The sequence below is a fragment of the Puma concolor genome, chromosome C2 (assembly GCF_028749965.1).
Source record: "Puma concolor isolate L17-30 chromosome C2, mPumCon1.1.hap2, whole genome shotgun sequence".
Classification (NCBI taxonomy): domain Eukaryota; kingdom Metazoa; phylum Chordata; class Mammalia; order Carnivora; family Felidae; genus Puma; species Puma concolor.
In genome coordinates this window covers 46,829,341-46,855,587 of record NC_141675.1, presented here as the reverse complement: position 1 = coordinate 46,855,587, position 26,247 = coordinate 46,829,341, and positions in this window count along the sequence as shown.

The window sequence follows — 26,247 nt, the reverse complement described above, 5'->3', positions numbered from 1 at the left end:
TGCTATTGTCAATTTGGTTTATCATAAATTTGCTTTTCCTATTTTGTGAATTTCCTTTTTGTAACGTTTGTCCATTTCCCTTTTGGTTAGGTTTTGTTTTTTCCTGATTAGTAAGAGTTCACTACACATTGTGTATAATTCTTCGTGGAATATATGCATTTTGAATAACTTCTCCCAGTTATCTTCTCACTTCCCTTGTGGGATCATCTGAGGAACAAAATCTCTAATATAAGCATCATCTACTTTATCAATTTTATCTTTTTTAAAAAATTTAATGTTTATTATTTCTGAGAGAGAGAGAAAAAGAGAAAATGAGCAGGGGAGGGGCAGAGAGAGAGGGAGACACAGAATCCGAAGCAGGCTTCAGGCTCCCAGCTGTCATCACAGAGCCTGACACTGAGCTCAAACCCATGAACCAGGAGATCAAGACCTGAGCTGAAGTTGGATGCTAACCGACTCAGCCACCCAGGCACCCTAATCTTTTCTTGAATATATATTACTTTAGCATCTTTAAAAAAATTATTCCCCATCAAGATCATGAAGATATTTCGCTACATTTTCTTCAAAAAGGTCCAAGTTTTGGTGTTTTACATTTAGGTTCCTTAATATACCTGGAAAAATGGCTGATGCTGAGTCCTTACTTTGGCAGACATGAGCACAGAAGCCAAAGGAAGCCTTTGGCAGTTCTTTTGGGGAATAGTCTCCTCCAGCCTCTTACCAATCTGAATCCAAAACACTGCAGTTCTCAGCAACCTACTCTCTCCTTTCTTACCTGGGTCTGCTTTCTAGAGAAAACATGCTTCTGGAGCTGTTGGTTATTGTAAAAGTTTTGCTCGCTCATAGACTCATATCCTTAGTAACTAATAACTGACCACTGTTACAATGGCATCCTCTTTTCTTCATGGCAAACCTCTGTACTGTCCTTCTAAGAAAGATTTTACTCAGAGATTTCCAGGTTCTTTTCTGATCTTGTCCTTAGTGTGGCCTATCCAGCAACTTCATCCACCAAATAGAGAGATAGAGAGGAAAATAAATCACTAGTTTAAACTCTAGAGTGATGTGCTTTACAACCATGCATGTTTTAGCCAGCTAATAAATATTTGCACTTGGTCAGTCCAAATTTTAATGGCTCTTATTTTCTTGCTTTATCTACTAAATCTATAAATATTAATAAAAAATTCCTGTTAAAATGTTTGAGTTTTTTTGTAACTTTGTAACTCAATATGGCTATAGATAGCAAAAAAATAAAACTCCTAAATTGAGGCCCCCAAACTGATGCTTTCCCATTCCCTCCTACTAATCAGTAGTTCATACTAGGCTTCTCTCTACTCTCTTACATAACTCCATCCCTATCTGAAGGGTCTTCAGATGTCAAGTGCTTTGTGCAATGAACAGAGAGGGAGATCTGGCTATCCATACTCTTGCTTGAACCCTGTGTGGCCCTATTATTTTATGTAATATGTTTATATAAGATTACAGTGTTAGAACATCAGGGAAAGAGAATGAATCCTTCAACTCCTGTCATCAGAAAGTCTTTACCAGCAAGAGGTGAGGAGAGAGAGCCATAAGTAGTGAAAGTGATTCCAAACTGTGCCCAAGGAGGAAATCATATGTGATGCTTGACAGAGTGTGGAGGAGAAAGACAAGCCTAATATATACCTTACTGATGCACTTCCCACTGTGTTCATGGTCAAACAACTAATTGGAAACACTGGAATTCGAATCCCTGGTTTTACCAAGTCAGGTCATTCTAACTAATGCCTTTTGTAACCAACCAGGTGGGTACACAGGAAACAGAGAGTAAAAGGGGACCGGACAAGGCCAATGCTTATGGAATTGGAGGCTCTTTGAATACAGGAGAGGAGGCCTAGGGAAAGGGAATTGAAAAAAAAATCCTTAAGTCTTTGCACTCAAATGAGGAAAACCTCAAGAGCTTTATAGAAAGTGTGGAGTCAAAGATATGCATCTTGGGACAAATGCAGCAAACTGATTTTCAGTACACTGTTAGGTGGTTTCTTGCAAATCAGGGTGGGGAAAATTTGTGCAATTTAGGAACATCTGCTTTGAGGGCAAACACATTGTGGGTTCACCTTAATTCACTTTACATTCTCCCCAACCTTTGCATCACTTACAATTCAATGTTATGAAATCCCAGAAAACAGAAAAGAAATAAAACTTGGGTGAAGACACTTGTAAAGCAATTCTGTAAAAGATTCAGAAAGAATCAAGTAGGAAAAAACACTGCTCAAGAGGCAGGATAGAAATTGAAGCTGCTTTCTTAACTGGCCTGGAAATTCCCTTAGGACCTAGAGGAAAGCTCCTGCAAGTACAGATAAAAGACATTTCGTTCTGTTACTGCTTCTGTGAGAATATATTTGATGGAGGTGAGAATAGTTATAGAAGGAAAAAGAGATTTTTTTATGTAAAATAAAAGAAAATGAGGCTGAACAGCAAACTAACTCTCAGAATGCAAGTGCTTAGTTATATTGAAAACAATTCCTGTTGGAAGAAAATTGATGAAGATACACATGTCTGAATCTTCAGAAGAGTTTGCATTATAAAATGATGCAATAAATTAACATCTCGGGCAATGAAACGGTAATTTGCAATCTCTTGATGAAGGTAAATTTTCAATAAAGGAAAATGAAGCCAGATGAAAAGAAAAAAGAAGCGTTGCTTGGTGACTTGGGCAGCATACTGAAAATATATATAATAACTTAAGTGGAAAAAAATAGAAAATGAAACAGATCAGGAGAGTAAGTGATAAATATAAATGTTACTTTCTAATCTCAATTTTACAATATACAGACTTAATGTCTAGTTAAGATACAGTAATTCTCTATAACTTGCAGTTAAAAAAACCTCTCTAGAGCATACCTACAATATGTTATAAAGGAAACACACACTTACTTAAATCTCTCTGCTTGTGTTGAGAGAAGCTCCCTCGTTCAGACAAAAATAACCACTTATGCATATGCAGCAGATTCAGATAATATTTGTAAAAGATGTTCTAAGATAGGCAGATTGGATTAATTTACTGACCAAGGTGTTTCACCATGACAAGGGAGACATTCTGCAAAGGTTATCAAACCCATTTCCTCATTTTATTTTTTGAAAAATCAAAAGATTAAAAGCCTATTAAATGAGGCCTTGGTTCAATTTGTGCTTCAACTGGGTCATGAGACACTTTTCAGAGATCAAATTATCGAAAATGGAGAAATATACAGCAAGTGAATAATACTCTTTCCATTAAGAAAATCTCTCAAACATCTGGTATGTATTCTCAAAGCAGATACATCATGCCTTACAGATGTAAGTTCTATTAAACCTGAATTTAAATTAAGTACAGGAACGCTACTTTCTGATTTTTATGACAAAAAATAGGCATCTTACCAAGGACATATTATCCTAATAGATGAAATTTGATTCTTTTACACAGAGAAGACACAGCAGTCCTGAGTTTATGACAGCACTGTGGAACCGTGTATCACTTCCTCTACATTCTCCTCAACCGTTTACAGGCATTTTTTGTTTTTCAAAGACTGTGAACTCACAGTCATTAACTGGAACATAAGTCCTTTCTTTTCCCTTTCTTACATTTCCTATTTTGGAAACACTGGTAGAGTTAAATAAAGGAATGATTTTAACCCTCACCAGGTAAACTCTAATGCTTTTGACCAAAGCTTACTGTGAGTTTAAAGCCAGTTTTCATAGTAAGGTAAAAAAAAAAAAAAAATGACACACATTATTAAATCCCTAAACTCTGAGGAATATCATATATAATTATATGTATCATATATCATAGGTAATATTATTTATTATATATGCTTAATATGTTAGAACCCTAGGGCTTGTGAGTACTTTCTCTTTATTAGCTTACTTCAAATGCCTCTATTTCACTTAAAGTAGTTAAGAAACAAGTCACATGATATTTTGATTTTATATTAGGAAAACACAATGATATGCTACAAATAGTTGTCATCGGTGAGCTCAGAATAACCTTACTAGTTATTAAATACTCCAATAATTATAGTTCAGAATTTGCATTATAGATATGGTTTAAATTTTATGGTACATAAGCTAAAATGTATCATTGAATTGTAAGTTCTTCTGTCATAAAAATGGGACTGAAATCTTAACCTCATTAGCTTTTTCATACTAAGGTTTCAAAAAAATAATCAGCTTTCAACATCCCTTTAGCTTTTGTATCTGATTCTTAAATGTTGATATACTATTATATTTATAATATGTGAGGACATAATACTTGTATTTAATTATAATTAAATAATTTATACTAAAATTATGACCCATATGAGCCATATTAACATATGTTTATGATGTATATGTATGTAAGTTGAGTAAGTTATTCATGGTAATCACTACTTTATATTTTTGTTTATTACAAATATGCTGAACTAAGCACAAATAATATTTTATAGGGTAGTTTACAGTTCCAGATTTTCAGGCATCCCTAGTTAAGTGCCTTCAAGTCATCAGAATTAAGACATTTTAAATGAGTGAGATAAACAAAATATAAGTGAGAAGTTACTTTATAAAGAAGAATGACAATGTTCAAAGTTCTAACAAACTATACATATGCATGTAGTAGATTTAAAGTGATTGGAGTTTTCTGGATATTTTAAGTCAGAAATATCCTCTTCCGTTTTTCCTGCATTAATAAATAGTTTTCCCTCAATAACCAAGGTATTTAAAATACAAGAGTGGCACCTGGGTGGCTCAGTCCATTGAGCGTTTGACTCTTGCCTTCAGCCTAGGTCATGATCTCATGGTTTCATGAGTTCAAGCCCCATGTCGGGCTCTGCACTGGCAGCGTGAAGCCTGTTTGGGATTCTCTCTTTCTCCCTCTCTCTCTGCCCTTCCCCTACTTATGTGTGTCTGTCTCTCTCTCAAAAATAAATAAATAAATAAACAAACAAACAAACTTAAATAAATGAATAAATAAAATAGAACATATAATGAAAACTAATAGGTTACAAATAAATTTAAGAAAAGTGAGTCCAAAAATAATATTTCTATTGATAACACCTTCTTGCTGAAATAACTTTATAGAGCTCTGAAAATTTAATAATTTCTATTTAAAGAAGTATTAGGTTTCCCAGAAACATAAAATGAAGATATCCCATACTCTTCTGCAATTCTGCAAATAATCAGAACTTATAATTTGAGAAGCAATAACTCATCCTATATACAGTCTTTAGCTACTAACTGGAATGTAGGATATCCTTTTGATGGAATAAATGATTATGCAATGAGATCAAGAAGTTTTTTTTGGGGTGCCTGGGTGGCTCAGTCAGTTAAGTGTCTGACTCTTGGTTTTGGCTCAGGTCATGATCTCACAGTTAATGAGTTCGAGCCCTGTGTCAGGCTCCGTGCTGACAATGTGGAGCCTGCTTAGGGTCCTCTCTCTCTCCCTCTCTCTCTGCCCCTTCCCTGCCCTGTCTCTCTCAAAATAAATAAACTTTAAAACAATAAAAAGAAGGTTTTTTTTCTTTCAGACTCTGTTCTTGAAATCTAATTTTAGGTTGGAAGATATTGGTATGGTAAATGACTTGTATATTTTCGTATTCAGAAATTGATTGAGGGTAGTAGTATCTGACATAGTGCGGTTATAACAGATTTTATGTGTGTGTGTGTTTTCGTTTTTAATCAACTTTATTTTTTAGAGTACTTTTAGGTTCACAGCAAAACTGCGCAGAAAGCACAAATATTTCTCATATACCTGCCACCCTCACACATGCATGGCCTCCCCTGTAGTCAACATTTCTCCCCCAGAGTAGTACATCTGTTACAATTGATGAACCTACACTGACACATCATCATAATCCCAAATCCATAGTTTACACAGTGGTTCACTCTTGGTGTTTTACAGTCCATGGGTTTAGATGGATGTATAATGACATGTACTCACCGTTACAGTGTCATTTGGGATAGTTTCACTGCCTTAAAGATCTTCTGAGCTCTGCCTATTTATCCTTCCCTGCCCCCTAACCTCGGGCAACTACTTCTCTTTTTACTGTCTTCATAGTTTTGCCATTTCCAGAATTTCATATATTTGGAATCATAAAGTATGTACATAGCCTTTTCAGATTGGCTTCTTTCACTTAGTAATATGCATTTGGAGTTCTTCTGCGTCTTTTTAGGATTTAACAACTCATTTCTCTTTAGTGATGAATAATATTCTATTACCTGGATGTACTACAGTTTATTGGCTCATTCACCTACTGAAGGACATCTTGGTTGTTCCCAAGTTTTGGTCATTATAAAATAAGCTCCTATAAACATCTTTGTGCAGGTTTTGTGTTGATATAAGTTTTCAGCTCCTTTATGTATGTATCAAGGAGTGCAACTGATGGATCACATGGTAAGGGTATGCTTAGTTTTATAAATTGTAACAGTTTTAAAATAATAGAATTCTTTTTTAAATTTTTTTAATGTTTATTCAGTTTTGAGAGACAGAGAGCAAGCAGGGGTGGGGCAGAGAGAGACAGGGAGATGCAGAATCCAAAGCAGGCTCTAGGCTCCGAGCTGTCAGTACAGAGCCCAACACGGGGTTTAAACTCACGAACTGTGAGATCATGACCTGAGCCAAAGTCAGACACCCAACTGACTGAGCCACTCAGGTGCCCCAAAATAATAGAATTCTAACTTACATGTTAGGATAACAGTTTTATATTAGGATAAAAAATTAAAAAATAACAATACTGTCAAAATTGCTTTCCTTGAGTATCACCAGGCAAGGACACAAAATAAATTTACAAGTTCATCTTTTGTGAAAAAAAAAAAATTTTAAAGGCATAGCATAGGGAATACAGTCAATGATGTTGTAATAGCATTGTACAGTAACAGATGGTAGTTACACTTGTGGTGAGCATAACATAACACATAGAGTTGTAAAATCAGTGTGGGTTGTACGTCTGAAAGTAATGTAACATTGGGTGTTAACTCTATGTAAATTTTTTTAATTCAAAAAATAAGGGGTGCCTGGGTGGCTCAGTTCTGTGAAGCATCTGGCTCTTGATTTTGGCTCTGGTCGTGACCTCACAGTTTGTGGGCTCAAGCCCTGCATAGAGCTCTGCACTGACAGGATTGAACCCGTTTGGAATCTCTCCCTCCTCTCCCTCTGCCCCTCCCCTTTCTCTCAAAATAAATTAACATTTTAAAAAAGGACACTATTGAATTGTGCTAATGTATGCCTTCCAACTGCTAGAAGTGGATAATATAATTTTATATTTCTATTTGCTCCTACGGAGGACTCTCTGTTTCATAGATTTATATAGTAATAGAAAGGTCTCCTTCACATCACCAAACTCTCTATCTGGGTTCATAGATTACAAGTGAATTATTTTTGCTATGGAAGTCAGGAGGAGACTGCTTCTAGAGTGCTGGTAATTCACTTAAGGAAACACTATCCAGGCATAAAAAGGCGAGTTTTTGAGGCCAGAATTGTCAGTGCAGTGTTGCTCTTTTTGTGAAGTTTGGCATAAGTCAAGGGTGTGTTTGAGACTATGGTGAGAAGAAAGGGATCCCTGCACAGTTTATTAGAACATGAGTTTAGGTTCATGTTTGGAGAAATATACTGAGCAGAGAAAGTTCATAGGAACCAATTTTAATCCTACTTATTTATTTTCTACCACATTGTCTTTTATAGAAGACTCTTTAAGCCGCTATGTTTTCACATCTCAGCATTTTCTTCTTTCTCATGATCCCTAAGACTTTGTTATAGCCTTTAAAACTGGAAATGTAGCTTTGAGTTTTCCTCTTCAGATAAACAGACAAGATTCATACAAGTTTCTGTGCAGATTACACATCAAACACAGTCTTTAGGAAATTTACTTCTCTTGCTACATCATGCAAATTTTTTTCCTTGCTAGTTTAATTTTTTTTTCAACATTTATTTATTTTTTGGGACAGAGAGAGACAGAGCATGAACGGGGGAGGGGCAGAGAGAGAGGGAGACACAGAATCGGAAACAGGCTCCAGGCTCTGAGCCATCAGCCCAGAGCCCGACGCGGGGCTCGAACTCACGGACCGCGAGATGGTGACCTGGCTGAAGTCGGACGCTTAACCGACTGCGCCACCCAGGCGCCCCATCCTTGCTAGTTTGGATCTACCTGTAGATAGACACGTTTACCTTAAGATTTAAATTAATCACTCTTCTGCATAACATGGTAGAAAAATGGACTTTTATTATGATACTGGCTAGGGCTAATGAGTATGAGTCCCTTTCTGTGTAAGTCATTAATACATTTTAAGAATATTTTGCAGTGAAAATACAAGTACCAGTGTTTTCATGAAGTAATACAATACTTCATACTGCTTACAGTGAATACTTACAGTGTTCCCTAAAAACTCCTGCTTTGTGAATTTAATTCAACTTGGCAGAAACCATCATTTCTCCCATGGAAGATACTAATACTACATATAAAAATGTACATAGAACATGTGCTGAGTTCATGATGCTTGGATTTAAAACATGCAACCTAAATTGGACCAAGTTTTATACAAATATTCTGTGGGAGCTAAAAGTATTTAGATCAGAGCTTCTCAACAATTCTTATACAGACAGCCATACACATATGAATGTATATGTGTCTCTATTTATTTTCTGTTTTCCAAATCACTTACCTCAGTCAGCTGAGACAAAATCAGCCTAATTCTGGGAGAAATGCACCTTTCATTTGACACAGGTAATACACAAAGGAAGGTCCCCCAAAAACGTAATATTAAAATCTCCAAAACTTATTTCAGCAAATTCTAAGCCATGACAATTCAAATCAAATTACTTTATTATTACATTTTTGTTTGTTTTGAGCAAATTATATTGACGCATAAACACACACACACAGATCATTGGTCTATAGGTTAATAAATTTTCACAAAACAAACACACGTGCACAATCAAGACTTATGTCCATTACTATATCCCAGGAGTCTTCTTCATATTCCCTTTGGGTCACTACCCTGTCCTCAAAGGAAGCCACTATCTGACTTAATGCCACAGATTAATTTTACCTGCTTTTGAACTTTATGTAAGTGGAATCATATGGCACATTCTCATTTGTATCTTTTTGTCTAGTCAATGTTATGTTTGTAAAATTTATCCAAGCTATTTTATATATTTATATTTTGCTCATTCATATTTCTGTTTTAGTATAAAATAATGATTTTAAGGTATCATCTATCATAACTATTTACACTATGTTAAAGATATTGTACTTAGTAAAATACCACTTTGAGAGTTACTGGCTTAAACCTAGCAATTTAACATAAAATCATAGCAATATAGCATAAAACTTGGGATCAGAGGACCAGGAGGAAAATCAGTAGCGAAGTCCCTTTACCTCTTCCCTCCTATGTAGGAAAAGCTGACCTTACTCCTCAGTTTACATTGCAAATGCAAATTAAAACAACAATGAGATACTACTATACTATTAGAGTGGCCAAAATCTTGAATACTGACAACACCAAATGCTGGCGAGGACCTATAACAATAGTTCTCATTCACTGCTGGTGGGAATACAACATGGTACAGCCACTTTGGAAGACAGTGTGGAGGTTTCTTACAAAACTAAACATACTCTTACTATGTGAGCCAGCAAATACACTCCTTGGTATTTACGCAAAGGAGCTGAAAACTTATGTCCACACAAAAGCCTGCATATGAATGTCGACAGCAACTTTATTCATAATTGCCAAAACTTAAAAGCCAACAAGATGCCTCTCACTAGGTGAATGGCTAAATAAACCGTGGTACGTCCAGACATGGAATATTATTCAGCACTAAGAAGACATGATCTGTGAAGCCATGAAAAGGGATGGAGGAACCTTAAATGCACATTAATAAGTGAAGGAAAATAATATGAAAAGGCAACATTCTGTGTGATTCCAACTATACAACATTCTGGAAAAGCAAAACTGTGAAGACAGTAATAAGATCAGTGGTTGCCAGGGGGAGGGAGGGAGGAAGGAATAAATGAGTAGAGCAGAGAGATGTTTAAGGCAGCGAAAAAACTTTTTATGATAACATAATGATGGATGGATGTTTGCACATTTGTCCAAACCCAGAGAATGCACAACACCAAGAGTGAACCATAATGTAAACTATGGACTTTGGGTGATGATATGTCAGTATAGGTTCATCAATTATAACAAATATACCATTCTGCTGAGTGATGTTGATAATGGAACAGGATATGCATGTGTGCAAACAGGGGATATAGGAGAAATGTCTGTACCCTCTGCTTAAATTTATTGTGAACCTAAAAATGTTCTAAAAAACTAAGATTTTAAAAAATAAATAAATATGGCAAGAAAGCAAAAACGGGGGGGGGCGGCGGGGGTGGACTCAAAAAGAGATAAGCATAAGAAGTTATTATTGTCATTCTTGATCACATCTTCCTGTCTTGCTTCCTAATATAATTCAGCAGTACTATTGGGACCATGAAATTATGCACATGAAAATGAAAAGGTAATATACTAAAGTGGTCAAACGAAAATATTATGATAATCAGAAACTTTGATTATATCATTGTGGTGCTAAGCCAATTTTTAGACTCATTGCTCAGTAAAATAAGTATTTTCCTTATGATTTAAATCCATGTTATTTGAGCTTTCCGTTAGTGCAGCTAAAACTATGGCATTGATGTTTCCTTTATCCAAATAATCAAAATTGAAACATCAATTGAAGGATATTGCTTAGAATTATGCTGTATTTTATTGATTTCTTGAAAAAAATACCAATTAAAAATATAAAACCAAGTGTTCATCCCACATGAATCCTAGTTATCAAACACCTGCAATACTTTCTGATTCTTTTCTTTAAAGCAATATTGTGAATTTTTTGCTATTTTAGCATACCTCGAGCATTCAAATATCTTACTATTTAGACCCTCCCTGGCCCACTGGGACAGGCTGATGGTAGACTACTACTTAAATCCCTAGAAGAAATCCCCAGAGGTCAATGGACTTCAAACAATTATTATTCCAGCAGTAACAGAAAATATCTTTTAACATCTTCCTTTAAACAGGTAGACTACTGTAATCATAGTTCTAAAGTGGTTTATTGTCTCATTACATTAACAGTTTCCCACAGACTTTTGGTGTGTGGTTTTGGCGTTGAGATGTTAGAGGAAAAGCATTTAAAAGCCCTATGCCCCTCCTGTTGAAAAGCAATTACTCCTTTATTTGTACTCATTTATTCTTATTTGTAGCAAACATCCCTTTATCTTTCCCTTACTGGCCTTCTGTAGCTAAATCTACATAGGAATAAATTAGAGTTAAGCTTTCTTTTGATTTAAAGCAAATGTTATATCTATATTTGGCTATATCCCAATGGGTATTTCATTAGTATATAAAATCCATCTTAAAACATGGCATCTTACTAGCAACTTATATTTCTTATGTTTGTGATGAGACCTTATACTATGGAGAGTTACTTTAAACAATGCAGTCTGTCCTCAAATTCTATTATTAATAATACTGTAGTAGAGAGATTGAGGAATCAAAAGAAAAACTGTGTTAAAATTCCTGTTTTGCTTGCTTGGAGAAGTACTGTTTTTATAAAATTAAGGGCCCAATAAGGGAATTTTTTTTTTTCACATTTTGTAGCAGGAAAGTCAAGGAATTTGGGGGCTTAAAGAACAATTGTGTGGCACTTGTAAAACTAAAAAATAACTGCACATTCAGATCCCTGCTTTTGATCAGTCTAGACTACTTTAATGGACCTCATTCACTTAAACTAAAAATCACATTGTGGCATAGAAATGATTACAAATATTTCCCAGAAAAGCCCAAAATGCATATTTATTCTTCTTAGAGTCCACTGATTGTGAACAGGAGAAAAGCATCAAAGAGCTCTGATATGATCTTTTTTATGTACATTTTCCATGTTATATTAAAATTCTAAAATTTGATTCATTTAGGAAGATAAATAGGAAAGTAAAATGCCATATGAAAAGAAATAAATACAACTAGTCCTATTTTCCAAATGACAAATAATAATATAGTTAAGACCTGTAGACACCTAGTGCTATTTATCAAACTACACGTAAGCATAGTGTAAGAGGAAAGCTCTTATGTAGCACGTAAGCCAGCCTTTGACCAGCTGTGGCGCCTAACCAGAAGTCATATTTTTGGAGGCACAAATGTCTTCTGCACAGATAGTGTTCTATTTAACACCAGGGGCATGTCTTTTTCTACTCACATTTCCTGGAAAATAAGTACATATTTTGTAACCAGTTTATGAATAATGAAATACCTTCTCATGAATGGCTGACTTCAGAAGGTTCAGGGTTCCAACCTGGGTAAACAAGTATATATTTGTATGTCTGTCTAGGTTTATGTGTACTTATGCTGCATTCCACAAACTGTTTCACAAAAAGGTTTCTGAAGGCCTCTGCTGACTCCCACTTCCCACATTTCATGAAGGGGTCTGTGTGTAGAGGGGGTGGCTCTTCATAGAAGGTTTCAAATCATGTGTTTTGTCTTGAGATCAACCACAGTCTACTTCAGCAAGTAGAGAATGTATGGTCTCAAGATACTCCCCAAATCAATAACATTGTATTGGAAGACAGAAGCGAGTAAGTGCTCTTAGTTTATCTGAGAGATGCTAGAGAGGTTTCTTGCCAGTGGAAAGAGTCAGAGAAGACTTTGATGATTGTGAACTAGAATGAAAAAGAAAACACCTCTGTCCAAATAAAGGAAGAAATAGAGATGGAAACCACTTGTGTGTGTGTATGTGTGATGTGTGGTAGGTCAGGGTAGGGTGGTGGTCAGCCATAAGGACTCTGACTTCTAGATATCAATTCATCTTGTTTCATTCAGCATCTATATTTTTGATTCCTTCAGTTATATCCAATGCAGCTTAATGAAAATGCTGAAACCTCCTCTCTCTACGCCCCCCCTCCACCCTGCCACATACACACAGAGACAGACAGATAAACTCAATGGATAAAGAGAAAAGCCCTCAGGGTTCCTTTCTTGGAGACCAAAGATACAGTGGGTTTACAAATGGCCCCAGGGATTACCCAGGCAACTTTCAATTACAAATTGAATGGGTTTCTTTGGCTTCTCAGAGCCTGGGTGAGATGAAAACTACAGGGATAATTAAAAGTACATTAAAATTCCATTTTTGTTTAAAGAAAATTATGCAAAATTGTGAAAATAACTTATATGTTACTTATCTAGAAACTTAGATAAGTACCTGTCACATTTACTATCCCTTTGAGTTTTGATTTGCAAAGCAGATTCTGGGCTTTACTTTTTCTCTTAGGTAACTCGCTTACATTTTTATATCAGTTAATAAGTAGCCATGATGCTTTATTAAGGCATCCTTGTCTGAAAAGAATGTAAACCATGCCAATAAAAATCCCAAATCATAGGCAAAAGATTATTTTCTACTCAAACATACAACTGCTCAAAATGCAAATAGATTTTTTCCTAAGTAAGTGCATGCCTTTTATGTGCATTTGACTTGTATGAATTTCATTACCATAAAATTATTTCCATGTCTGTATTTATTCATCAATTTAAAAGTGATATTAGTCTCTGCACCTCCCAATAATAGTTTGAAAATGGTGGTGAGTTGTAAATTATGCTTCTAATGGTGGCACCTCTGTAGGTGTTAAACAGAAATAACAGCTCTGCTTTGTTGGAATGAACCTTGAATTTTTCAAGTATTGTTATGCAAGAGTTTCAGAGATGCATCCATTGCATAAAATGTGACCACCCTGTAATTATACGATCACTGTGAAATATTCAGACAATCAAAACATATAAAGAAGTAAAAATCATCCATAAGCCTAACACTAAGAAATACAATTAAAGTCTTTGAAAAAAAAAAAAAAACAAAAAACACCTAACTGCTAAAATGTTTCAGCAAAACATTAACATATTTTCCTTATGATACAAAATTAGAGTAAGGTTAGAAGAAACACTACATCGGTTAAATACCTCAATCACATAAGTACTAACGCTCCATAACTTCTGTTTATTTAGATGTATCTCCACCTCCATTTACGCTGTTAGATTTGAAGAGAACGCAGCTGAATGTGTTCAGCTACACAGTAGTCCTCCTCAATCCCTTTCATTCTCCTCAAGACCAAGTCCCTTTGACTATACTTCCAAAATACACCTCCATTCCTCTATCTCTATCACTCCCCCTGTCTACTCCTCCATCATCCTGTACCTAGACTAACACAAGAGCCTCCTACTGATCTCCCTGCTTCCTTCCGTTTCTGCCACTTTAAAATAGTTTCTTGGGGTGCCTGGGTGGCTCAGTCAGTTAGGCGTCCGACTTCGGCTCAGGTCACGATCTCGCAGTCCCTGAGTTCGAGCCCCGCATCGGGCTCTGGGCTGATGGCTCGGAGCCTGGAGCCTGCTTTCGATTCTGTGTCTCCCTCTCTCCCTGCCCCTCCCCCGTTCATGCTCTGTCTCTCTCTGTCTCAAAAATAAATAAACGTTAAAAAATTAAAAAAAAAATAGTTTCTTATTCAACAGCCAAAAATGGCTGTTAACAAATAATTGGATTTATCCATTCAGTCGCTCATGGCCTTCAACCTACTCTGTGCCCCATACTTTCCTATGAACAAAACAAAGTTCCTCTCTTCATGCAACAACTTACAGGTTCCAGGATTCCCCAGGCCTTCTTGGGCCTCCATGCTCTTTCTCAGGTGCCTGTTAGAGGAAGACTTCTGTGCTCCCCACCCCACCTCACCTGCCTGGTTGGATATGCACATATTTGTGTTTTCAGGGTTTCCTGTGCATTCCTGCCTTTCAGCTGTTACCTACCACTGTATCATCATGGTTAATTACCTTTCTGTCTTCCTGTGTTAGATTGTGAAGTCCTCCTAAGAAGGGGCTCTGTGTTTCCACTCTTGTTTATTAGGTTATATCATGACCTTATGATCTAACTACCAGTTATGGGAATACTGTTGGGGAAAAAAAAAGTCCCAGAGAATTTAATTTCAGTATTATATAGACATGAAGCAACAACAACAACAAACCAAGAATGATGAGTATCAGGTTCAGAAATCCATTCTGGGCTTTTCTTATATTTCCTGGACAGTTTTTAGAATCTGGTTGGTTGAAAATGACCCCAATAAAGTAGGGATCATCACATAAAAGGGGACAAGTTTGTGGAGACTGAAAATACAGCCAAAATCAAACCCATTTTTAACCTTCCAGCTGGGTGATTCTCTACAAATTACATAAATGCAAGACTTATTTTTCTCATTTCTATCCCAATAATGAATATGTAGGTCATGAAACATCTCATCAGTTTTCCTCCAGGTAGATGAAAACATGGTATGATGCTAACAGTGAGTTATATCCATCAAGTGTGAATTTTTATTTATTTCAGTCACTGGGAGTTTTCTGACTCTTCTCCTTGAAGTCTGGGCCTATCCCTTAGGCCTACTCATCTCCATTCCTTCTATTTTTCCAGGCATAGGAATGTGGTAGGGTGTGTTAGACAGTGGTTTACAGTCAAACATAATTGGTCAGATCTCTCAGAAAATATGTTTTTCTGAGATTCTGTCTGCAGAAAGAACATTGAATCCACATGTGTTGTTTTCTCTTGTTGCCATTGACATCCTGCAGTCAACATCTGGTCTGTTTTTAGTTTTAAAAAAAACTTTTCTTTTCTTTTCTTTTTTTTTTTTAAATGTGGCTTTCCTATTTTTCTAAACTGACCCCAGATGCCAAGATTGTCTAAATTCTAACCTTTTTTCCAGGGCTTTATTTTGTATGGATAATTGTTCGGTAAATGAATATTATCACTTTCTTCTGCAAAATGAAGGGTGAGAATCCTTGTTTATGTTCTCTTTGGCTTTTCTAAAGATGAATTGGCATTTTAAAGCAAAAATGTTTTAAAGTTGAATTTTGTGCTTTTCTAATTAAAGGGGTATTTTTAAAATAATTGAAAAAAGCTGGCCTAATATATCAGAACAATAATATATTCATCTTGGCTCAGGATGAATTGGCTTGATTTTGCAAAGGCCAAAGGATTCATTTTTGCCAGTGCTGAATTCGTTCACCTTCTTAATCTTGGTTTAGAACATATTATGTTGTGTGGGTAGTAGAGATTGGAGAACTAAGGACACCCTTTCAAGTTTTAATAGGAGGAAATAAAAACTCACATTAAGACTTGTCTTGGAATGACTCATAGATTCAACAGTGATCACTCTCCAAAATAAAATGACCCTATGTTTAGGGGGGAAAAGGTAATTAGAGGCTCTGACCAGCCCAAGTTTCAATTCTAAAGAACCAAGATTTTCTGTTCAACTTTAACCCATGTGAATTTCTTGAATTTCAGCTGTTTTTATTTTACAACTGGAAAGTATCAGGACCACCATGAAAAAACAGACAGCAATTTGGTCTTAAAAATTATTAAGTAAATATTGATTTCTCAGGAGAAAAGCTCAAACCACAGACATCCACACCCAATAATTAGCTAATCTATTCTAAATGCCAAAAATGAATAGAAAAAAAAAATAGAAAAAGAAACGACAGTTTTTATCCACAATTTAACAGGTATATGAAATACCAAAGGCAAATTTCAGTTTCCTAGAGCTTGGATTGCCAAATACTTTACCTCTTTGGTTTTACATATTTAATGTTTTTTTAATTAAAATATTTAAAGTGCTGTTTAATTCTACTCTTCTTATTCCTCTTTCCCTATAACTAATGACTGAAAAGGCATGGTCATTTTTACTCAGAAATTACTTGCACCTATTTAGCTTATTTTTAAAATTATTTTTAAACATTTTACTTATTTTTCAGAGACAGAGTGCAAGCAGGGGAGGGGCAGAGAGGGAGGAAGACACAGAATCTGAAGCAGCCTCCAGACTCCGAGCCTGACATGGGGCTCGAACCCATGAACTGTGAGATCATGACCTGAGCCGAAGTCGGACACTTAACTGACTGAACCACCCAGGTGTCCCATTTAACTTCTTTACCTCAAAAATTAGCATAAATATTGCTGACCACATATCTTTCTTATTGTCTTCCATTAAGAACATGTAGCCTGAGAAGTTACAAAAGGGGATACAAGGCATTCTGTTGTGTTCCTATTTCAAGTTGAAGATTAATCTTTTCAAATATTTCAAAGTTAATATGTCTAGAAACCATTCTGTGCTGTATTTTCTAATTTATGCCACCAGATAGTACTAGGATTTTTTATGAAGATGATTTCTATATGCAGTATTATGAATATGATTATTAATGTATGAACACATGATCTTGGGCACATCATAAAAGCTGGTGTGTTTTGACTGGTACAATTTAGAAATTTCACATTTGGGAAAAATAGTCATAGTGAAATATGCTTTGATGATAAGGATGGGAGTTTTTCTCAGAAAATTAAAATAACACCGTCCTCGGGGCGCCTGGGTGGCTCAGTCGGTTAAGCGGCTGACTTCGGCTCAGGTCATGATCTCGCGGTGAGTTCGAGCCCTGCGTCAGGCTCTGTGCTGACAGCTTGGAGCCTGGAGCCTGTTTCAGATTCTGTGTCTCCCTCTCTCTGACCCTTCCCTGTTCATGCTCTGTCTCTCTCTCTCTCAAAAATAAATAAACGTTAAAAAAAATTTAAAAAAAAATAAAATAAAATAACACCGTCCTAAGATGATTTACAAAACACATCACTGTCCAGAAGTCAGTTCCACAAATACTATAGATACGTGAAAATTATCTCCCTTGGTCTCTAATAATGAAGAACCCCTCTATAATTTCAGGGTTGGTTATCTGTCGAAAGGGTTGAGTGGCAAGAATCATCACTGAAGACTGGCTTCATTTTTTCACTTTAGCCCACTGTGAGTTGCCTTTTCAAGCAAACTCTACTCAGGATTTCAGGATTTGGGGCAGAGATGAAATTAGAATCCAGTCTTCCAAATCTTGTAACTTTCCATAAAAATATAGAGTCACATGATTCCTGGTCTTGTGTTTTCATTGAAATCACAAGATTCCTATAGCAAACAATGAAAGATAAATAGACGTGAGGTCAGAGAAACATAAGAAGAACACCCTCAATATTATGTCATAGACATAATGTTATACATTATTAATTAGTTTGAAAGTAACTTCTGGATATCGAATTCTTTTCAAAAATTCTTTTTATTGCTCTTCATCTTCAGAGCTTCTTGGGATTTAAAAAAGGAAACTTCATATTTTGGAAGTAACAAATGAGGCATTAGGAATCAAAGCCTGCCAGATGATGCAAATGACAACAGTGATGATATTAATGATGCCTAAACAAATACAGCCCTGGCCTACCAAGAGGTCTTGATTCCACCTTGCTTTACCAGAACAAATCCTGTTTAAGATAATGCCACCAGGTAGTGGTAGGCTTGGATTAGATCTTGGATGGGGAATAACTCTTTGTTATACATTCATTGGGTCATGCAGCTCCTTCTCTTCTTTATCATTTTAAGTGTTTATTATGTAGATGTTGTTGAATAATGGCCATTTTTCCCATCTTAACTGAATAATATCAACACGCTTTGCCCTGGATATTGGCCAAGATGGCATTATTGGTGATGTTGGCTGCCTGTCATATGTATCCCCTTCCTTCCTGGGCAAGGAATGGAATGAGGAATTACCCATTATTCTCAATGTCCAGAAAAGGAAGAAATGGCAGGTGTTTGATTTTGCAGCAGCTAGGTTAGAGGCATATACAGTGGACACTGCCAGTCAGACACTTTCAGGCCACCGACTACTGTTGCAAGCCCACTGTGGAGTGAGTAATGCAAAGATGCGGGGACAAAGGAGATTTTGTCCTAGTGCATATAGCAGACACAACAGTTTCAGGGTCAGCATGGCAATGGTGCCAATGGCTGAAAATGTCCAAGATTGGAGGCGGAAGGCAGTCTTTTTTGTTCCTACTTTTTTATTTTTCCTGAGCCTAACATTCCAAATTTTCTGCATATTCTGAATATCCAGCAAGATTTTTGAGAAATTCCTTTTAGATTTAAGTCATCCAGAGTCAGTCTTGGTTAGTTCCAATGAGGAACTCTGATAGCTAAATGGCTTGAATAAAGAAAGCTTTGCTTTTGGCATCTGGGAATATCCAATGAATATGTTTGCTTTGCTGTAGATTTCAGTCACTAGCAGGGAAATGTATTAAGAGCCAGCTTAATTTCTGCCAATAAGTGCTTGCTGTCCATTGTAATGTCAGAATTTTCTCTATACAATCAGCAAAATACTACAAGTTAGTTAAATCTCTCTCTCTCTCTCTCTCTCTCTCTCTTTCAGCTGGTGGGTTCAATTCTTCCTCCTTTATGTAAGCTTTCCAAAGGCTTTGGAAATAAACTATGCATCATGTAGAGATCTAAAGAACTTTGCTAAATTTTTGTCATGTTCACAAAAGTCTCCCTCCCACCATTTTTCTTTCTAAGTGGCAGGAACACTTGACCAGAAGTCTGGAGAACATACTTCCTAGTCCTTGCTCTTTTCCCAATTGATTCGTCACCTTTGTAAATGGCTTCATCATTCTGGGCATCAGTTGCCCGTGTGTGAAATGTGGGAAAGGAAACCTCAGGAAGGTAGGCTATATCCCTTCTTCTTGTGTTACTACTTGTTCCACAGAATCTGGTTTTATAAGAAAACCTAACAGGGAAAAATTTGCCCTTTTCTGCCCAACCCCTCAAAATAAGCATCATTATCCATCCTTCAATAAAACATAAGGAGAAAAGGGGGAAAATGAAAGCAGAAAAAGAAAAAAAAACTTGTTTTCTTTTGATAGAAGTTCATGAAATATAGCAACTAGTCTCATTTTCTGGAGCTTTGAACAACTAGTTAATCTTAATTATTGCCTAGAGAAACCAAACACGCATAATTTCAGGTTTTTAAAGAATCCCATTCATTAAAATAAAGGAGCCAAGCATAGGTAGAGTGATATTTTTATGGAGCACTAGACTTGTAATTTTCCAACATCTGTAGGGAGTTAAAAAACAATCACTACGATCATTTCAGTCACTCTGAAGCCAGCAATATGAGTAATCTTTAGACGTTTTATGGGTTCTACAAAATCATCAAATAGATTTTCAAACAGTGTTTGCAGTAAGAACCACACCTCTTTTTTTCTGGGCATGGAAAAACCATGTAAAATAGATTCTCAATGAAGCCAACACTGTAAGTAACAGACACAGTTTATTTTTAGAGACTGGGTTGCCATTAGTACATAGTTGGACACTTTCTAGTCTGACTTAAACACACAAGAAACACCTTCCTGATCATTTATAGAGCAAGGTCTTGTCTCCACCCTACATAAAGTATAAAATATAAAGGTTCTAATAATAGGGATACACCTAATAAATGCATTGATGGGTGCTTTCTCTTTCGACACAATTAAATTGCCCTAAGCAATATCTACTTAATGAGGCCTTAAATTGTCAGGAATAAATAGGTGCACTCTGCCTTAACTTCAACATGAGGCTATGGCAGACACTGCTCTTTTCAGCTATTTAAATTTATTTTGGACCTTCTGCTTATCTTTTCAAGGTCCCTTTAGTGAGAATGGTTCATGGACTTCTAGCAGTCTGTCTCCTACACATGAGCCCTCCTTTATTGGAAGCTGACACTGTACTAACAATGAACTCCTGGCAAATGGCTATAATTGGTAAGTTTAAGCTTAGGAATATGAGAAAAAGACACTTAGTTCTGTGTTACCCTTGAGCTTTTGTAGAAGACATAAGGTCCTTCTGCTTCTAATTGAAACCAGACGAAACACTGAATGAAGGCTAGCCTTACACATAATGAAGAAGATGTGTATTTTGACAGGTTTTCTCCCTTGTAGTCACTTCATTTATATTTTGACTTTTCAAATTTCTGTAGTAGGGGAAATCCACTGTCATTGAACTTTTCAAACTAAGATATAAAATCACCGTGTCCCTAGGAGAGGTACGATGATTTAAATTCATATTAAGGCACACATGATTGATATTAGATTATTTCTGAAGGCTGGTTAGGATAAGAAGAAAAAAATAGGAAGATACTAAGAGCTTAAAAACAGAGACAGTCTTGGAAGTTGGGGAGGAAGCTTAATTTATCCACAGAGAAACAGGGGGAATCAGGTATTGAGGAGGGAATTGTGAGGCAGCTTGATGCTTACCCACTAGGCTTACCGAGAAGCTGCAAGGTGACTTTTGTTTTAATGGAGAACCTTTGGTCAGGGCTGACTTGACGTCCAAAGAGTTTATCAGGTAAATGTTGGCAATAGAAATCCCAGGAGGACTTTGGTTTATTGCCTGTCTTCACCTCTGTTATATGAGTTTCTTGGGGTAAGGAGTGTTACTATTTTATTCACAACTAGATCCCCAGCACCTGAAATGTGCCTGGTACATGGGAAGGACTCAATAAATATTTGTTTTAAGAAGGAAGAAGCAGAGGTTTATTGAGAGGCGATCTGGGGCATGTGGTCTTCAGTACTCCAATGAGCATGTAGCTATCTTCAAGAAGTCTGTCTGTGGTGTATACAAAAGGATTTACAACACACTCAAGGGAGTGTGGTTATAAGATAGGTGACACGCCATCCTTTTACCAAGATTTGTCTCGCTATGTTCATGCTCCCCAAAGCTCCCTCTGGCTTCTGACTGACCTCCTACTGATTAGTCCTTCCTTCTTGGGACACCTACGTGTATCTGTGTCATCCATCATGCTGCCCTTTGACTTTCTGTGACTACTGGTCCTCAACTGAGGTCCCACCTTTATTCCTGGAATTCACAACTTGTCCTTTAGACACCAAGTCTGCACAAATCCTATGCCTCTCCAGGTGTTTCAGATTGAGCAGCAGACTTTCATTCTGAAGCATGTCCCCAATCTGGCCACTGCCCAACTCTGTCTTGTCCCATGTTCATGGTGTGGTATAAATTTGAGAGTGAGATTAAGTCTTTAGAGAAGAGAACTAATGGGTCCACCTTCGAGGAGCTAGCAACAGCAGAGACTGAGGAAAGGAGAAGAGGACAGGAAAAAATGAATTCCGTGGGACCTAGGAACATGGAAAGGGGGATGGGAGCAAAAAACTCTATATACTTTAAAATCTGGCCCTGGATTTGTCCTGTCCCAAATGCTGACTGTACCAGCCTGTAAAACATTTAGAGAGATGCACAACTGTGCAAACAAAGCAAATTGCAAACCAGTTTTAGTAATTTCTCAATGAAGGGATTACCCTGTAATTCTCTGTGAACCTCCTATTTTGCAAGCCCAAAGGGAAAATAGTTTGTTCTAGACACGTCTATTATTGCTTGTCCCACCCTCAGCTAGTTGGAAGGGAAACTGCCCTTGCCTTCAAGTCCCTGCTGAGTATGCACAACCATGTTCACCGGCCTTGTCCATAAAATATGGTCAAAATAGTGTCTGCCTCCCAAATTGTTATTGGGATTAAATGAATCATGTCTAGAGTGTTTAGTAGATTGTCTGGCATGTAGTAAGCATCCAATAAATGTCAAGAGTGATACCGTGATGGTAAGAGATGACAGTGATGATGTTTATAATAATGTTAACACATCTTTGGTTGTGACTGATTGGATAAGATATGCTCTTAGCCAAAAGCTACCAATCCAGAAGCTGCACGTTGACTTCTGAATTCTTTGGCTGGTTTCAAAAGGTGAGCTAAACCAATAAAGAGTCTTTCTCAGAGAAACAACTGATGGTGACTGGTAAAGGTCATGGGCTGGGATGGCCCTGGTGTGACAGAGTGAAGGTTAAAATCGGAAGGAAAAAGTAACTGAAAGAAGGGTGAGTGAAAAACAATAGGCATTGTAAGAAATGCACTAAGAAGCAGAAGCAGAGAGAAAGAGAAAGAAAGAAAATGAAAACCAAGAGTGCTCAGCACCTGGCCTGCCCTTTAATTCTGCTGCTCACTACCGGTTTCTCAAATGTCTCCTAGATTTCAACCCTCACTCCTGACTTTTAGTTTTAAATACGTTTGAATTTGAGTGTTTTTTACGTTTCATGAGCCCCAAGGATCCTAACTGGATTTTAATACCTTTTTTAATGTTTATTTTATTTATTTTTGAAAGAGAGAGAGTGCAAGCGGGGGAGAGGCAGAGAAAGAGAGAGGGAAAGAAAGAATCTGAAGCTCAAACTCAAGAACCTCAGTAACCTTGAGATCATGACCTGAGCTGAAGTCAGATGCTTAACAGACTGAGCCACCTACACGCCTCTCTACAATCTGGAGTTCTCTCTTGTCCAGCAAGAAAGCAGATGCAGAATTGAATACAGAAGAGGCTAGCGTCCAGAGGAGACAAAAGCCTCGAATAGGGCTTTTGGCTCCATATTTATTGAGCTCCCAAGATATTACCCACGTGGTGAACATGAAGAAAACAAGATCTTACACACATGAACATAGAGAAAACAATCAGATAGTAATCATTAACTTGGGTAAGAAGCAAATGGTGTGGGGGAAAAGTAGACATTGGCCAGATGGAAAGTAACTTCCTGCAGGCGATATAACAAGTTATTTGTGATCCCATGACAATATCTCACGGCTAACCTTGGGCGTTTTTGCCCCGTGGTATCGGCTTTCTGCCCTAAGCTTTTTTCTAACCCACGTAAGTAGAACCTGTTTCCCCACAGCCCTCCTAACTGGATTTAAAAAATAATTTTTACAGTATCATTAGTCATACTACAAAAAATGAGTCAGACAGTATCTGGCTGCAACACTTCCTTTCAACTGGGGTTTAAAAATTTTAGAGGCGACCAATGATTACAAACACTGATGAACGGTTTCAGCTGTTTATGTACATTGGCATTACAGTGGATAGGCCCTCCTAGATAATTCCATCCTTAGGCCCACCACAAAGAGACTGAATGTTAATGATCTGAGCCGGTGACTGAAGTGGCAGTGGAGTGTCAGGCAGTGTAGACCTAAATGCCTAGAGGGGACACTAATGCCTGGGTGGGAACTCTGCCAAGTGAAGGGGCATGCCATCCCGTGTCTCTCTGGACCCCTTCCCACGAAGGGAATTCCTCCCCTGGACAGTCTTCTGTTGACTGATAAAAATATGCTTCCAATATAAAAACTGGAAACCCAAAATTTTAAAACTTGAATCTTCTGATTTTTACATGTTGCAAACTAATTTAATTTTTAAAAATAGCTATGGCCCGAAGAAATGTGTCTGTAGACCCAACTTTATCTGAGGCTGCCAGTTTGCACCCTCTGATGTAATGGGATGAGAGATATACTCTAGTTAAGAGCCGGATGCCTCACAATTTATCACATTTCTTAAGTCCCCAGCCAGCTATGTAGTTATACTGTAAAAAGACAAGAAAGGGAGACTTTATTCTGAGAAGTTTTGCAGAGGGAAATGAAGAAAAGTATATCAACATTTGTCAAATATTTAGGAATGAGTTAATATAATTATCAAATTATGGATCCTGGTAATAATGCACACATAATAATACAATAATGCCTTTCATATTGCAATAAAACCATGTTACGTCTCCTAGCACACTTGTATGTCATTTTGCAATTGTCTCCTTTATCACATCCATTTCAGCAACAATGTCTAGGAAATCACACAGTACGTGGATAATTTTTAAGCCTTTTTTCCTGTTCCTAAAAGATTAAACCCTAGTATTAAACCTTGTATTAAACCTCATATTAAACCCTTGGAGTTGTATTTAAACACACTCTTTGACTATGATAAGAAAGTAGTTTAAGTGATATATGCACATATTTTAATTTCCCTAAAATTATGTGCTCTAGTTTTTTTTTAATTTTTCAGACTAATCCAATTAACTGCAATAGAATACACATTTTGAAATGCAGAGTATGTAAAACATGATACAAGGCACAGCTTTCAGATTGTAATTCAGTAATAGTCTTCTCAGTGTATACTATAATTGTCCTCTTATTTTCAAAAGATTACATGAACACTCCCTATGAAATGTAATTTTTAAAATGCTGTCCTTTGTTCTAAATTCTTTCAATTTAAAGCAAAGTGGTGATAAAGGAATAATAACTTCCTTCCACATCCCTCTCTTAAAACCTGTGTATCTAGGGGCTCCTGGGTGGCTCAGTCTGTTAAGCGTTGGACTCTATTTTTGGTTCAGGTCACGATCTCCTGGTTGGTGGGATGGTTGGAGGCCCCATGTCGGGCTCTGCACTAAGTGCTAGAACCTGCTTGGGATTCTCTCTCTGACCCTCAAAATAAATACATAAACAACAACAACAACAAAACATTAAAAAAATAAACCTATGTAGCTAACAAAAGACGTAAGAGAGTTAGTTACTGGTATTTAAGAACTCTCGACTGCATATGAAAAAGTATTCACTACTTGTGGTGTTAGTCCCAGCATCTAAAGAGCTTAGAAGTCATCACTATTGTCTTTGAATAAGAGAACACTGAACAAACAAAAAATTAGCAACTGGTTTAAGACCCACTAGAGAACTGAGGCTGCCGGGCAAACCACCCCTGAAATCTGGGAGAGACAGGTGGTGACAGGCAGAGTAACAGCGGCCCGAACAAGCTCACATGCTAATCCCTGGAACCTGTGAATACATTACTTTACACAAAAGGAAATTAAGGGAGCAGATGGAACTATGGTCACTAATCAGCTAATATTAAAATACGGAGATTATGGGCTGGGTCCGATGCAATCACAAGGGGCCTTAAAAGTAGAAGACGGAGACAAAAGAGAATCACAGACGTGGCAGTGTGAAAAGTACCCTGTCCTATGTTAACGCTTTGGAAGATGTAGGAATGATTTACTATCAAGGAATGCCAGTGGGCTTGAGAAGGTGAAAAAAAATAAGCTTCTCCTGTAGAGCTTCTCGAAGAAATGTAGCCCTCCCAACTCATTGACTGTAGCCCACTGAGACCCATACAAACTTCTGACTTCCAGAACTATAAGATAATAAATAAATCTATATTGTTTTAAGACATCAGGTTTGCGGTAGCTTGTTATAGCAGCAATAGTGAAATAATACATAGGCCAATCCAGAGTCTCAGCTCAGCACCTTACCTGAGGCAGAAGCCACTAGCCCCTTAACACCAAAATGCTAATTGTTACAAATTGCTGGAAGCTGTGTGGACTAATTGAGAGTGAGAAAGTCCTGGGGCCATAGTCGTAGGCCCTCACACTTCTGTGGGTTTTACCCCTACCCCCTCTATGGGGGATCTCAGGATGAAGAGGGAAGAAAGCTTGCCCGAAACGGGGTGGTGGTGGGGGTGGGGTGGTAGACCAAGCAACACAAAATACACCCAGAACATTCTCCATAACAGAGGCTTA